At 43.1% G+C, this 17381-nt stretch overlaps 1 protein-coding gene across 7 annotated transcripts in view; it reads left to right on the top strand.

Annotated features, from left to right (window-relative positions):
- Positions 1-17381, top strand: part of MSRA (methionine sulfoxide reductase A) — a 442168-nt gene that overhangs the window by 242866 nt on the left and 181921 nt on the right. The gene's annotated exons all lie outside the window — the stretch shown is intronic.

Consider the following 17381-nt stretch of genomic DNA (forward strand, 5'->3'; position numbering starts at 1 on the left):
CTGTCCATATTATAAACAGGTCATCAGTGTATCTGTAATATTTGTAGGGTTTGTGGGGGAATGTAGTCCACATTAGTTGTAGGTACAATTCCTTGTTGAAGCTGAAGTAGTTGTGTGTAAGGATGTATTCTATCAGTTTGGTAATTACATCAGCGCTGCATTTCTGATCCAGGGGAGATGTTGTAAGGAAATGCAGGCATGCCTCAATACCATCCTTTTGGGAAATGTTGCTGTAAAGGGATTCTACATCCATGGTAACTAGCAGTGTGTTGGATGGTATTTGGTTGATGTTGTTAAGATTATTGAGAAAATCTGTGGTATCTTGTATGAAGCTGTTGGTGCTTGTGTATAAAGGTTTGAGGATATTCTCCACTAAGCCTGATATTTTATATATATAATGTCATAGAATAGGACAGGGGCGCGCAAACTTTTTTTTGCTGTTCCTCCTCTGGTTTTTCTGCTCCGGTGGTGCTCCCCCCCCTTACCTTGCCCGGCTGTGATGTCACGTGACCCGTGACGTCATTTGACGTGTGTGACGTCTCATGACCATGATGCCGCGTTGCCATGGACACGAGTCCTGATGCCGGCAGAGACAAGGTAATTTTACAGTTGCAGGGGCCTCATGCGATCCCCCGACATTTAATTTAAATGCCTTGGGGGAAGAGCGCGGGGCTCCTGCAACGTCGTGCCCCTCCCCCCCCCCCCCCAGAAAAATATCACGCACCCTACTTTGCGCGCCGCTGGAATAGGACACACTTCAAGCATTGTTGCTCTAATGCAGGGTGAATACCATCCATATGAAGCAAGGTACACAATAGTAACATGTAGAATGAAGACAGGCAATAGTGATTATTTGAGTCACTTACGATTTTTGACACAAGTCCAGAAGACCTCCAGCAACAAATTGGAGCACTCACGGAAGTAATAATATGAGCCTCCGTGTGAATCCTCAGCAGGACCACAGTGATGTTCAACAAATGTGTCAAGTCTGCAAAGATTGGAATACATGGAATAGAACCAGAAGATGTTGAAGACCATGACTACCTTAGCTGGCAATGGATTGGAACCCTTTGAATGAAATTAATAGGAGAACGATGATGGGGTGGACAACATTTGGAAGGAACAAGACAACAATTAAATGGAACATTTCACTGTGCCTCAAGAAGAAAGTTTTCGACCAGTGTATTCTGTCCGTGCTTATGTATTAATGTGAAACTTGAACCCTAAATGCGAAGACATTTCAGGAGCTTCACGCAATGACTTGAGCCACTGATTGAGCCAGCTGTGCTGAAGCAGGAATATCTTTATAACCTGATCTGTTGGTGGCCCTGGAGGACTGGAGTTGGCCACCCCTGGGCTAGATGTATATTAGACTAATAAGAAAAGAACTGTCCATGAGGTCCTTCCAAGCATCATGGGACTTTCTTCTCAAGACACTAGAGTAGCTGATATTTGTCATATTTACTGATCGGTTTGGTGTTAACAAAGTGCTCCATATGAACAAAAAGAACACACAAAAAGACTCGCTTGTTTCACAATGCAGATTTAAATGCACCACGTATACAGTCAGAAATTGGGGAGATTGTACACATGACAGTGTTTCAGCATCTTTAGTGAGCCTATCTTTTTTTAACCGTGCATTACGTGTGCGCTATTAACGCATTAAAAAAAACAAATAAACATTGTATCTGCTTTATGGTGAAACACACTCAATACAGATTTGAATATGTGAAAGACAAATCCTGGGAGTTTAGTGTGATTGTACAGGTACGTAATGACTGGGGAGTGCAGTCCGAAAAACTTTAGCAGGCAATACTATTTAAGATGCAGATTTAGCAAACACAGGGAACATTATAAATGATATTCTCTCATTTCGGTATTCTATATACAGTACAGCACTCTATATACTTTTTGGAGCAAGATCAGGAGAAAACTGGCTACAGCTGCATGGATAAAACGGATAAAACTTTGCATCTTCGGAGAAAAATCCAATTTTTTTTATAGGGGAATAGTTGGTAAAATGAACTAATACATTGTATTGTATTTAGTCAAGAAAGTGTTGAAAGAATATAAAGACAAATTACATTATAATCTTGATTTTACTTGTTATAACATTATACAAGTATTGACCTTTAAATATTATAGATTCATTTGTGCGTGGAATAACAGATGGAAAACTCAACACTACATTTAGAAGATCGTTGAGCCTTATCATCATGTATCATTTCACACCAAGTTAATTTAAAGAAAATGAGTAAATACTAAAATATCAAGTTGAATGGCATTTTTGCAGAGGGGATTTTAAACTATCCATTTCTATACTAAAGATGCAGCAGATAATCAGTTCATGCAACACCATAGGTATGTATGCCCGTGAAAGTGCTGATTACATATGGTGGGCTGTTGAGTCTTACTTACTTATCTAACCTTCTCTGAATGTAAGCAAAGGCTTTCACCCTCCCTAATGGGCATTTGTCATATGGCCATGGAGTGTTGGGTATTGATGTACTTATAGGGTACAGAGCTTTTGAAACCTCACAGGTTTCTTGTTCATCGTGTGGTACTGTCTGTCATCGTGTACACGGAAGATCTGTTAGAAGACCTGCAGTAGTAGCAGATCTGACAGTGAGCTGGTATGGAGTGCGGGTTTAGACTACTTGCATTGACTGAGGGATAGACGATATAGAGGTTTGGTGCAATAAATGGAGTTTACCTTGACAATGGGGAACAGGCCACTGAAATGCATGTATGTATGTATATCTTTAGTTATGTAGCGTTCACAGCTGTACTTGGTGCATTACAAGAGACAATGCACTACAGGGAATTATAGTACAATAAGTGCAACAAATAAGATCAGGCAATAGGAATGGAAATCCCTGCCCCGGAGAGCTTACAATCTAAGTGGTATGATGGGAAAGTAGCAGAGACAGCAGGTGAGGGAATAAGTGCTGTTGTTGGAAGGAGTGACTGTGGGTGTGGAACAGTAGGCATGAGTCTAGTCTATTGGAGAGCTTCATTAACAGGTGAGTTTTAAGGTTTGACTTAAAGGTGGGGAGAGAAGGTGCTTGGCGTATACTGAGTATTCTCAGCATATGCTGGGTAGTATTCTCAGTACTGATGTATATAAAAAAAAAAAAGAGAAAACATAATACAGTTCCACAAAAAAACTCAAACGTAATAAAACATATAAAACGGACACCAGCAGTGCCACTCGCAGTGTAATTCATCCTTTATACAGTGAGAAAAAAAACCTTGTTATGGGTCGTCTGCAGAGTCCCTGAACTCGTATTCCTCCGGTTCCTTTTTTCAATTGTGAAGGTTTATTGGAAGAACACATATTCATGAATGTCTGTCCATTGCTGCTCTACACATAGTGCTAGGGCAATTATTGCATGTTTTGGTTGTGAAGTGGGTTTTATTTTTTCCTATTTTATAAAGGCAATCTGATATGTAATATAATTTAAGAAACATTTATTCAGCACAATTCTCTTGTGGGGGGAAAAAACCCCGGCGTCAAAATCTACCTGTTAATAAATGCTTTCTGTTGTTGTTTGTCAATTACACTGCACATTTTATAATGGGTATGTCAAACTCAACATTTAACGCTATATATTTCCATGTGTAGTGGTAAATTATTTAGCAGCCGCGCATTTTATTATCCTCTTGTTTAAACATTCAGAAATATTGGTTTGTGTTGAAGATGTAGAAGAAGGCAGTTAAGAACTTAGATTTACATGATCAGACTATAAGTACTATAAATACTGTAGTAGAATTAATAGCCTCCCTAGCATTACAAAAATGGTAAACAAGGAGTGGGAACGTACAGTATGGATTCCAAATAAGAAAATATCACAGATAATGCAAATAATTTTTATGATGACTATGATTAAACCGCTTGGGTTGTTGTGAGCAGAAAACTTAATATATCCCATTTTAATCATCGTTATTGTTGTTCTCATTATTAGAGAACAGTAATGTCCAATTAAGAACTTAGTCTTATTATTTATATTGTGCAAACATCTTTATAGAAAAATACCAAGCGAGAGATGGCACACTACATAATGGGGTGGGGGGCGAGTGCTCGAACCCCCTTCCCCCCCTTGCTTACTACGCGTTCTCCTTGACTATGTTTTTGCCTGTAGCACCCATTCTATTTTGTTTCATTTTCCCCAGTCCCCTTTTCTCCTTGGGGCATCCCAATTTTCCCTGCCTTGATCCCTGTTTTTGCACACTACATAATGGGACACAGAATAATTGTTGAAGGATAGAATTAGCGAGAGAAACGCAGAAGTGTTGGCTAAAGTAGGTGAGAAGCCAAGGAAGGACTCTGCCATAGATTGCCGAGAGAATGAAGTAGGAAGGGGTAAAGAAGGTCATCAACAATGTTAAAAGCTACAAATGGGATCATTGGGTTAAGGAGGGAATGGTGACCGTGGGATATTACGGTGTGAGAATGTTTGGTGACTTCGGTCAGTGTGGTTTTTGTGGAGTTTGTGGGCCAAATGATTGACTGCAGGGGATGAAGATAAGAATAGAAGATCAATTTTGTGAAGCGAAAAGTAGTAATGAAACAAAAGAGCACCTCTTCCGGTTACAGCACAGTATCTCCAAACGCTGTGTTAAATAGTTAGCCAGCGCTGTAATGGGGCTAAAATCTTCCAAAACAAGAAGAACCGCATCCATACTCTGTGCGAGCGGTGCAAACAAAAGGCCGCACGTCAGTGAGGCAGGCCATAGAGCGCGCATGCAGATTTTTTCGCAAGACAAACATTTTGTGTCTGTCGCGCGATGGCCGGGTCACACGGGCGGTTCCGCCAGTGAGGGCGAAACAGCCTTGTGACGTCAGGGCCCCGCCTCCTGCCACGCCTTCCCCCGCGTCATAGAAATCCCAAAGGCCACGGATCAGCCAAGCTACAGGTGCGCATAACGCCATGTGCTCCGTCGCGCAAACGCCTACTATAACCGAGGCTGAAGACATGGCATACAGTATGCAACAGGAGCTGGCACTGGGGGTTCAACATTGGCCATTACTCCTATGTCACTCTGTCTGTCAACAACAAGCCCTAATGTCAAATGTGGAAGACTTAAGAAGCAACTTATACTTCAGTCATCATTCAGACTAAAATATGGACAGTAATTGAGTAGCTCTTTGGTCCAGTTGATATTTTTGGTACAGCAAATCTAGCAATATTTTGATAATATTTACGTACTTCTGAATGACTACAAGCAAAGCATTGCAACACAGAAAATCAGGCACTAGGAAAGGAGATCCCTGCTCCGGAGAGCTTTGGATCTAAATGGTATGTTAGAGACAGTGCAGTAGAAGGCAGTGCGTGACCATGATGGTTGGTAAGTGTGACTGTGGGTGTTGGGCAGTAGCCAAGTGTCCATGCTATTAAACTGCTTCATTAAGAAAGGGTGTTTTTTGGTTTCGCTTAAAGGTGGGGAGAGAAGGTGCTTGGCGTATACCAAGTGTGAGGGAGTTCGACATATAAGGGGCACTGAGGGAAAATGTTCAGGGCGAGAGAGTACAGTGGAGGTGGAAGGGAAGAAAAGGGCACAACTATAAACAAAGGGTAGTAGACGACCAGAGGCAAAGCTAGTATGTAGAGAGGTGAGAAGGAGAACTGTAGGGGATCCGGAACTTGATGGGAAGTTAGGAGAGGGATTTAAGGAGGAGATGAGCAGGGCCTACTGGAAAGATTCCAGCTGCAGAATTCTATTTTCCAAAGGAGAAAGTCGAGAGCCAGGAAGACCTTTTAATGGACCAGAGGTTGTTGTAGGTTATTGAAAAGCAGCTGGTTTAATATGTATAGGTGAACAAAAAGAATCAGGCACACGGTCTTAATCATGAATGAAAAAAGGTTTAATGTGCCAAGGAATCCAACGTTTCGTCAGTAAAACTGTCTTTCTCAAGGTGTAGGCTTCTTAATATACTGTATATAGGTGTCAGAAAAGATGTGATGGCTGAGAAGTTCTACAAATGATATGGCAGAAATGGTGGTCAAGTGGGAACACTTCCAAGCGTGTGAAGTCAGTTTAAACCCTTCTGTTATCTCCCTGTACAGTATTTGCAATTCAATTGATATCTCTGTATATCAAGTCACAAAAAACAGATTGTCAACTCTACAGACTTGGCCTGAGACCTGTGCACCGCTGCAGTGTACGCAAACTGTATGCAAAAAACATTAAAAAACCAGCATGTTTTGTTTCACTAAATTTGATTTGCCATTATAATTTCTTTTCAGTATTGTATCACATTTTGTTATTCACTAGAAAATCAATTTCTTCACTAAAAAATAAAACGAAATTATTTTGCAGTGTATTCTGCTCTAAAGAAGCAATCGCCCAAATATCAAGTATCCTCCCGCAACCCCTTTGTATCCCTCTTGTATGAGCAAGGGAGTCCCCTTGGCACCCCCCAATTGCTGAGATGTTACATTTTTTTTAATTACTTTTGCTAGTAGTTAAAAGGAAAAATAAAGATGGGTGCGGGGAAGTCACAATGTCTCGCGATGAGGTTGCAACTTTCTTTTAGCTCCCGGAGTGAGGCTGACCCCAGGGTTCATATTTTTTCTCCCGGACAAGAATTCTTGATGTGTGCAGAGGTATGCAAATGGAGACCGTTTTAGGGTCAAATTAATATAAGGCTTTGTTGCCTGTTCCTTTAACAATGTAAACACAAAACATAAAAGAAAAAGCTGCTCCAATTTGGAGAATAACTAGACAGTACTGTATATGTCCTATCTAACTGGGTGGGTAGCTAGGCTGATTACCACCCCAAACAAATGCTTGCTGCCTTGCTGTCAGCATACAGTCCTGTGTGCATCAAGACATTATATTTTCCTCTGGTCAGCCCAGTTGTGAGCTAAGGAAAATCTCTGCTGTCTTCCTTCTCCTTATGTCAGCCCAAATGTGAGCTAAGGAATCTCTCTCCTGTGTCTCACATGAGGCTTTTTACAGAGCTCTCATTAGTCCAGGTGGAGACTAGCTAATTGATTGGCTGCAATTATTTCTCTGAATTCTCAGAGCTCTGAAGCTGCTTTATTTAAACAGGGATACGTCCCTGTTACAACTTGAAATGTAAAAAGGAAATAACTCTGGAGCAAGGGGGGCCCTGTTAGCTCAGAGTGCTGTGGTTCATCCCCTGGGGACCCCTTGTTTTAAATAAGGTTAAAGAATATATAGACGTTTAAAGAGAAAAAAACAGCATAAATTGCTGCATTAATAACTGCTCTGTAAATTTGACACGTAAATATTGTTATTGTCATTTATTTATAGCGCACCAGCATATTCCGTAGTGCTGAAGGACGGAAATCAATATTATTGATATCCACTATATTTTGAACAATAAAAAAAGGGGTTTATTCATTATAGTGCATTGCATTTTAAATCTGATTTTACACATGAGCTTAAAGCTGCAGACCAAGCAATATCCTACGTGTGTGTTAATAAATCAGTTCTGTACTATGAGAAAATACTTGTAGCATTTTTTTCTTTAAAACAACTCTTGATGGCATTTTTAATGTATTATAATGAACAAGCCTTTTTTGTTTCTATAGCAACCGTTTACAAAGTGACATCCCCTTCCTCTTCTGAAACAGGCTCTGGCACACCCCTTTCTGAGCCCTGCCCTCTCTCTAGCAGTGCACCAATTGTATCTAGTGACTGCCTGGTCACATGATATTCCCCACAAAACTTTGCATCTTTGGTCCTCTGCTGCACTGACAGCCATTTAGTGAACCCCCGAGCCGAATCTTCGCCGATCGATCACAGGAGAACGGATCGATTGGCAACTTAGCTCATTACTTATCATTGTGTGGATTCTATTAATGCTCATATTAAAGGGAAAAAATAAATAAAATAAAATATATAAAAAAACTGCTTTGATGCCACTATAGTTACCTGAAGGGATTGGGCTGATTGCGTGGCAGTTGACGTTGTGATTCTGTGGTCACTTTACACTTGTATAATGATAGAGCTAAAACAATGCTTAGATAACAGCATTTCTCCGCTGCATCTGCTCTTACTGTAGCTCAGTGAAACGGTGCGCCCTGGATCTGAAGCACTGCACGCGGGGTACTTCTTCCTGTAGTAAGTACGAGTTTAATAATATGCAATTCATTTAAAAGTCGAACTGTATTTTCAGAGCTCCAGGCTGCTTTTAATCGTTCCGGGATTTATCAGTATCTCTCACTGCAACCCATTTTTTACTTAGGCCTAACAATTTAATCTTCTGCTTCCAATGCGCCAGATCCTGCATCAATAGAGTGTCCTGTCCGTCTCGGAGACTCGAAGCCCAGCATTGTTTAGGAAATGGAATCCTTTAACATAATGTTGATTGATGTGATTATGAAATAGGATAAGGGAATGAACCCAATAGACCTGATGCTGCTAAAGTCTGATATAACTAGAGATGGGAGTAAACCAACAGTCCACTAGAAAGTGTGTGTAGCAGATCACCGTAAGCATCAATCATAAAATAAGAAGCAGTATAAGAACTCACCTTGGGCGGGGGGCCCGTTGTGCAGACTCTGGCCGGGTGCGAAGGATGAAGCATCCAGGGACACTCCACTCGCAGACCTCTTTGCGCCACAGCTGCTGCCCTTGCCCGCCTGGTGTCACTGGTAGCTCCGTGTGGTTAACAGTGAGTATGCCACGTTGCAATCTGGGTAACCCGCTGGGGTGCTGTCGGTGACGTCGTATCTGTCCTTGCGCGTGCAGTCTGGGTATCCTCCCTCCGTCTTAACGGCTTCACAGGATATTTGTGGGATCCCGCTGAGTAGTCGCGCTCACGCTGTATCCTGCTGATGGAGGAGTGCTGGTGCTGGTGCGTCTCTGCGAACACTGCAACCACTGCGCTCCGGCGTGTCCACGTGGGTGGGAAGGGAGTGATGACGTCAGACCTCCAGACGGGCGAATCTCGCGGTGATATGCCTGCGTGCACCAGCCTTGTAGTAGACGAAGTGAAAGTGGTGGAGAGGCGGTCACAGCAAAAAGTCAGGTTCAGGAACAGTTGAGGTTAAAAACAGCTTTATTAGTACATGCTGTACATCTCAGAAGGGGGCACTCTGACGCGTTTCGTCCCTCTCCGGGACTTTTTCAAAGAGATTGATGTGATTAGACAGAGGATGAAACACGCACTCAATATCAATGGTAATAGAGGTGGGGTACTTAGCTGCCAGTGCGCTGGTCCTGGGGAGCTCCTGTAGTCCCAAATGTTCCAGTGCAAAGAAGAAGAAGCAGGCACACGGTCTTACTCAAAAGGAGGTTTAATATGCCATGAAGTCCAACGTTTCGGCAGTATTTGACTGCCGAAACGTTGGACTTTATGGCATATTAAACCTCCTTTTGAGTAAGACTGTGTGCCTGCTTCTTCTTTGTACTGATTAATGCGATTAAGCATCGCTTGCCTTAATAGCCACGCATTCATCTATTGGAAGCTAACCCATCAGTTGTTAATGTTCACAATGGGACCGGATTCTTGGATGCAAAAAAAAAAAAAAAAGAAGGAATGCAGATGTTTGCTGTGCTTTTCTGAGACATTTACATCAGATATTATAATCATATGAGAAAATAAAATCTTATTAAATAGGGCAATAGAACCCGGAGGAAAAAAATAATGATATGTATCCAATATTAAGACATACTGCAGGTGCGTATGTTATTAGCATACAGTATTTGATTTGGAAACAAAGCTGCAGGTTTAGACATGGAAATTAAGGTGCTAAATAGCTGATACCTCATAGCAGTGGTGTTAAGTCTTGGTCCTCAAGGGCTACCAAAAGCCCAGGCCCTCTTGGTTTCTTTAACCAATTAGCCCACCCTTAATTACCACTACAAACCTTGGACTGTCGGTAGCCCTCGAGGACTGAACTTCAGCAGCTTGTCTTGTAGCACTGTCTCGCCTTTTCAGCAAGCTTAGTGTCTATCCAAGGTTCTTTAGCAGAAGAACATTGACAGCAGTCATTTGAGGCTTATCAAAGGTGTTATGTAACCCCAAACTGTTGCTTTGTGTTGTCATATTTTATCATATTTTCGATCAGTTAGAAAGGCTGTTCTATAAAAAATAATTATATATATATAAAGTTTTTTGTTTTTTTTTGAGTTAATCTATTATGCACTTTTGTGATTCGATTGAATGTCTATTCTCAGAAACCAAATGTATTGAATTGTTACAATGTTTTTTCCCTCCATTGTGGGAATAAGTACTATGGAAGCTCCAAGAATGCAGGGTAATCGTTGGCTGCTTAAAAGTAATGCACTAAAACAATAATAAGAAAAAAAACCTTTAACACATGGTTCCCACCCACACTGCAGCTCAGTGATGCGTGGGCGCTCGTATCAGAGATTGTTCTGAAATTGTAAGATAATGGGCTTTAACTCCCTAATAAAAATGGGGTAAAGGCTTGCACACTATATAAAAAAATATATACACATTCTTCCATCTTGATTGCACTGTCCACAGTCAGATATGATATGCCATGTAAAGAATTTGGAAGAGTAGAAAGTGTCGGAAACGAAAGTTTTCCTATTAGCAATAATGCATCAATTGCTAATCTGGATGCCGACACATCCAGTCCACCAGGGGTTTAACGGAGGGAGTCAGTTCACTGTAGTGTAGCTAAAAGCTCGACGATAAAACATCCAAGTGCAGTAGTTTGTTTTTTTTTCATCAGTTTAGCACTGTATTTCTATACTAAAAATACAGAGATAACAGCTGGGTGAAAAGACTGTTACCAGGAGTTTTCTATAGTAACAGCACAGCGATAACATCAAGGTGAAGAGATCTTTACAAACAAATGTATGAGATCAACCAAACATACCCTATTCCTTATTAATCCGAGTGATATTAGTCATGCATATACTGTAGGCCATGCCCCTAAACAATATTAATATCTTCAGTGGTTTATTAAAGTTCACTCCTAGTACCTTCTATCAAGCTTGATTTTTCCCTGTTCCAAAATATGTGGTCTGTTATTGGATAATGTCTCCCTCTCTCAGGCATAACCAAAATACATATTACCCAGCCTAACTTTGAGCTATTAGGCTCCAACCTGTGATGCATCCTGATCTCTTTTGTTTTAACGTTTCAATGCTCCTGAAATATATTGACAGAAGCCAAGTGAGGGGCCCACTAGATTTAAAATGTTAAAACAATACCGCTCAACCCCGTTATAACGCGATCCGTTACAACGCGAATTCGCTTATAACGTGATGTAAGCGTGGCTCCCAATTTTCGTATTTATGAATACTTTACAACACGATTATTGGTGTCTTAAATACTTTATTGTACAATGCATGCAATTGTACATTATTTCTAACGCGATCCGCTTATAGCGCGATGTGATTCTTTGGACCCCAAGCACAGCGTTATAAGGGGGTTATAAAAGGCTGTAGTTGGTTATTTCTACTTGCAAAAGAGCTGGCAGTATAATAACGAGCTACTATCACTACAATGATAAAGGCAAATATAGAGATATAATATGGGGCGGGGGATGGTGTGCTTCTTTACCTCTCCTGTCCACAGAAAGGTGTTCTGGTATTGAGACCTGCATGGTAATTATTCATAAGGATGGAGATAGAGAATAGACAAGATCACGCTTTAAGACGAGGAATATGAAACGCCACCTGCATGCAGGGTAATAAGCAGGGTTGAATAATTCAACTGGACAGATAGAGAAGCCTTATAGAGAACAAATGAAAGGGAAGCTCCGTATGGAGGCCAGTGTACCTCCGCAGAGAAAGGAACGTGACCGGTGTTTCAAATAGCCTGTACAAAGTAAGTGGAAATAGAAGACTTAAAAACAATCCTAAACATTATCAGGGAATTTCCAGGCAGATTGGTTCTCAAGTAGAAGAGGAAGCTTCGCTGCATTAGATGCACCTCATGAATCCCAGAGAAAATTGCCTGTGATCCATGCCTGTTGATCCCGTGCTGACAAAGATTGCTGCCTGTTCTTGGTTCATTGCCAGGAAATAATTGACAGTATTACCCCGTGTGCAGCCTGAAATGTTGAAACAATCTGAGCACATTTCCATAGGGCAGGATTACTATGTGTGCAAGGCTTCACTTCAGAGCCACATGAAAGATGCTCATGCATACCAGTGTTTATTCTTCAAATGGGTGTATAGAGTAATAGTGTGATGCAGGATAACATTGAACCCTGGAACATGTTTACCGTTCTAGAGGCTGTATTGGTCCTGGAGAAACGTAGATTTGTTGTGCTGTAGGTTGCGATACCTTATAGGGGACCATCATTTGTGTTCTTTATAAGCTTATTGTGGTCATTGTTAAAATGGTAAAGAAGCCAAAAGGTGGCACTGTGTGCTCATTTGCATGTAATTTCCCAGAATCCCTGGCTGCAGCGGAAGCACTGTATGCTAAGAGATAATGGGGAAAGGCAGGGCTGCAGGCCTGTCTGAGATATGTGAATGTGCTCACAAGTGATACTTGTATTTGCTGTATACTGTACGGTGGAGGGTTTGTGTCACTTTTTTACTCGCCCTAACTTTCTTTGTGTCTGGTTGTAGCCACGTCCAGCTTCACATTGCAAAGCCAGTAGCCAACCTCGTACCGATAAGACCCAAAAGGTTGGAATAGCTGCCTGTGAGCAGGGTCACTGGCTCTGCACTTCTGTAACCCAAGCTGTCTTGAAAAGCTGTGTAATGCGGCAGGCATATTCTTATAGGGGTCCCATGTTAAAATGGACATGAAACTAAAGCGAGTGCTCCTTTGCATGTCGTTACCCAGAATCCCTGGCTGCAGTGGAAGAATGGCATGCTAAGAAATAATGTGAAAGGCCGGGTTGCAGACCTATCTGAGCTGTGAATGTGCTCACAAGTGGGACTTTTTTTGCTTTATAGATATAGATGTAGTGTACGGAGCTTTTCGAAATGTCATGTCTCCTTCAAGGGTATCACAACCTAGTACAAATCTGCAGTAGTGCCAGACTAGTTTGCCATTGTTACAATGGCAAATAATATCGTTGGTTTTCAGGTGGAAACATAACATGTACCCATTGAATTAATGAGTACATTTAGAGTTTGGAATTGGAACACGGGACATATTGTATTGTTCAGCTCACATTGTATTTCCTAGAAGTTGCAGGCACAGCATGTGCTCAAAAACATTCAGCATTGGAGTTGTGTGTAAGGCATGGGCAGTTCCAAATGCATGTTCTTGTAATCGGTGACATCTTGCGAGAGGGCCCGCATTCCACATGAGAAAGAACGTCTTATTTTCTCCTAATTGAATGCCATTTATAAACTCCGTGTTCTGAAAAAGAACTTTGAACAGCAACGATTAGCGAGGAACAATACAAAGGTAACCCTGAGTTGATTACTGCAAGTGCGTCATGGCTGTGGGTCTGAATGAACTTTAGCTAAGCTATAAGGCAGAATTATGTAGCGGAAGTAGCTATACAAGTGGAGAGGACATGATGAAATCAGTGTAGTGTAGTTACTGAATTTTGGGGAGAAGCCGTAAGGCCCATTATTGTACAGAAACATTGGTATCGTGTTCTTTTAAATTGCTATAATTAATACTTAGTGCCCAGTCTGTACATGTGGCTTTGTGGAATAACGGGAGAAACACAAAAGGGAAATCGGATAGGAGAAGGTTAAACGTGCCAGTCTTCCTGGCCTGGATCTGAACATTTGGTATGGAGTTGGCCTGGGGAACTCTGCATGTTGTATGTTTTACATGATACTTGTCCTTTTTGGTTGAATATAGCATATTGGTTATATTGGTTGAATATAGGAGCAAAAGAGTAGGAAGTATGTGGATTGATATGGACACAAGACAACAGGGCAACTACAGATTGTGCCAATCAAGAAGCGTTTGATATTCTACATCCTCTTGATAATAGACGTTTGGCTCATATACACACCCCAAATCTACTCATTGACAGTAGACAGGGCCGCCAACAGAAATCATGGGGCCCGGCACAAATAAAAGGAGCAGCCCCCCCCCCCAAACCCATAGCGTCGACCCCCCCCCCCCAAACCGTTAGAGCCTGCCCCGGAACCCATAGCGCCCCCCCCAAACCCATAGCCCCCCCCCCTCGAACCCATAGCGCCCCCCCCGAACCCATAGCGCCCACCGAACCCATAGCGCCCCTACCACGAAAAAATATTTTTTAGATCGCAACTTTTACTTAACTGTTTTTTTATTGTGATACAGAAAAAAACATTACAATGCAACCTGTTTATTTTTATATTTTCAATAAAAGACAGGTGACTGCCTGTCTGGGTCGGTGAGTGGGTGGGTGAGTGGGTGAGTGAGAGGGTGTGAGAGTGAGTGGGTGGGTGGGTGAGATAGTGAGTGAGTGGGTGGGTGAGATAGTGAGTGAGTGACTGGGTGGGTGAGAGAGTGAGTGACTGGGTGGGTGACTGAGTGACTGGGTGGGTGACTGAGTGACTGGGTGGGTCACTGGGTGACTAAGTGACTGGGTGGGTGATTGGGTGGGTGACTGGGTGACTAAGTGACTGGGTGGGTGACTGAGTGACTGTGACTGGGTGGGTTAGTGACTGGGTGGGTTAGTGACTGGGTGAGAGAGTGCGTGGGTGGGAGAGTGCGTGGGTGGGTGAGAGAGTGCGTGGGTGGGAGAGTGCGTGGGTGGGTGAGAGAGTGCGTGGGTGGGAGAGTGAGTGGGTGGGAGAGTGACTGGGTTAGTGACTGGGTGGGTGGATGTGACAGTGACTGGGTGGTGGGTGACAGTGACTGGGTGGTGGGTGACAGTGACTGGGTGGTGGGTAACAGTGACTGGGTGGTGGGTGACAGTGACTGGGTGGTGGGTGACAGTGACAGTGACAGTGACTGGGTTGAGTGACTGGGTGGTGGGTGACAGTGACTGGGTTGAGTGACTGAGTGGGTGACTTACCCTGACCGGATGGGTGCTGCTTCCTGCTTCCTTGCCGCTTCCCCACCTGCCCCGATGTCCCCTAGGCAGCTGCCCGGGTGGGAGGTGGGCACGGGGGGGAGGGCACGGGAGGTGCGCTCGGGGAATGCACAGGAGGGGGCACACGGGAGGTGGGCAGCTGGGGGGGGGGCGCGAGATGCCGGGTGGCTGCAGCATCCTCCGTGGCTGCTGCTGGGTTGGTGCGCGGGAAGTAAGCTCTGGGGGCGGGGCGCGAGGCTGGCAGGCGGCTGCAGCATCCCCCACGGCTGCTGCATGGGGCAGGAGGCGCACACGGGGAGTGCAGGGTTGGCGCTTCCCTGCCCTACGTCCCACGTTGGGAGCAGGGGATCGAGGAAGCGAGGGGGGGAGTGGGCCAGGCCAGGCCCACAGGCAGCAGACACCCTGCGGGACCTCGGCTCTGCGCATGCGCAATCGCCGCCATTTTTTTTTTAACTTTTTTTTTTTTTTTATATAACGGCCAGGGCCGCGCAGGGAGCCTGACTCACGGGGCCGGGACGCCCGTGCCTTTTGTCCCCCCCTGTTGGCGGCCCTGACAGCAGATACAACAGCCACACTTTTCATAGCAAAAACTGTATTGAAATCTATCTGTGTTAATATAATGGACGGAGGGTAACAAGTTGGTGAAATTTACCAAGCTTTTCCAACATGTTGATATCTGATTTCAGGACCCGAGTGATTGTAAAATGAAGAGAGGAATTCCAAGTGGCTGTAAATGCTTCATTATTTTGTCTTACTGCAATCTCTGATCATTAACCATGGCAAGGCCTGTAGAGACTTAGAAGAGAAGGACCAAACTACTGCAGATTATCACATAATGATCTGGAATCAGGACACGGGGCAGTAACATGGAGAAGGAACCAAGAAAAAAACATATTGTAGGATATTCTGTTACTATCTTGTGCACAAGAACCGCAGATTTACTCAGAAATATACCCCACTGGTTACAGTGTGAATTGTTTTAGAATTAATACATTGATCAAATGCATCCTGCTGGGTGATGTCTGACACGTTTTTCAGTACTCAACCATTACAAAAAACATATTTTTAGTCCAGGACCTCTATTCTGCCTTAGTTTTGAGTTGGCATCAATAGGGATCCGAACAACCTTTACACATTATTGATATTGCTGAATAATGCTTCTAAAATCAAAACCAAAAGGTCTGTATTTGAGTACATTTAAAAAAAAGGCCCATTCCATTTGCTTAAACCGTATAAAACACCTTTCCAACTGTTTTTATTTTGATTCACAGTTGAAGCAGCGCCTGGCTGTAGTACTGTAGGACACAGACATTCCTGGTGGTTGGTGCTAATCCTCTAAAGAGGGATATGTTTTCTATGTGGGGAATGGATGCAGGATAAACAGACAATTAGCTGTTGGCAAATAAACCTCTTAACAACATAACAATAAAGTCCTGTCATTGAATGCGAGGCATTGCTGCCAAGCACCTTGTAAAGAAATAGAATACTGTAACTACAATACTTGCGGCAGTGACACTGCACTGTCCTCTTTTATTTTATATAAAGGCAAAGTAATAATGCTATGTTTAATCCATAACAAAGACTGTCAGCTGCTTTTCTGTCATTCCGTAAGATCTATACAACAAGAAACAAAGAAGTCCAGAGCAACATCCAATGTGACAAAAATACACAGTGAAATACCTATATATCTCATAAAAAGGGTCATTTAGTTAACCCTTTGGCCAAAGCATACTGTACAAGCCTGCAAACCACTTCAAGGTATGACCAATTTGCAGGTCCTAACACTAACTGATTAAAATCCTTATTTACCTCTATAATTAGAGGAAGGATGGTCCTGGCATTGAACCTGTCACAACCAGCTGCATGCAAAGAAAACCTGCTTACTTGGAAATGGGGAGGAGCGAGCTTTGAACGCTGGGACGGAGGAGCCACTGACCTCCAAAACAGCTGAGACCAGCTGGACAAAGTTAACAAACACACAGATACCCAGCAAGCTCTCAGAAACCCCCCAAAATTACCACTATATATATATCTGTGTGTGTGTCAAAAGGAAAAGGAGTGCTCGGGGCGTGACTAGATGTACTGTATACAACAAGAAACAAAGCAGTCCAGAGCAACATCCAATGTGACAAAAATACACAGTGAAATACCTATATATCTCATGAAAAAGGGTCATTTACAGCCGCGACCCCTTTTAACCTCCTACATCTCCGAAAAAATTCGGGGATGTTTTCCGTTTCTCGCGGACTTTGCTGCGCGTCAGCCGCATCCACCAGACAGCGCTAATGGCGCTTAACATTGAAAGCGCCTGCGGCGCCCAAACCGGCGGAAAACATGCCGCAACTGCCCGCGATTTTAAAAATCGCGGGGAAACGGCCGCAGGAGGTTAAAGGCGGCCGCCACTGTAGTTAACAAGTTTTATACATTTGCCACCTCCATAAATTGACGCAAATTAAAAATGCTGCGCCGTATTATGAA

The sequence above is a fragment of the Ascaphus truei genome, chromosome 4, assembly GCF_040206685.1.
Source record: "Ascaphus truei isolate aAscTru1 chromosome 4, aAscTru1.hap1, whole genome shotgun sequence".
Lineage (NCBI taxonomy): Eukaryota > Metazoa > Chordata > Amphibia > Anura > Ascaphidae > Ascaphus > Ascaphus truei.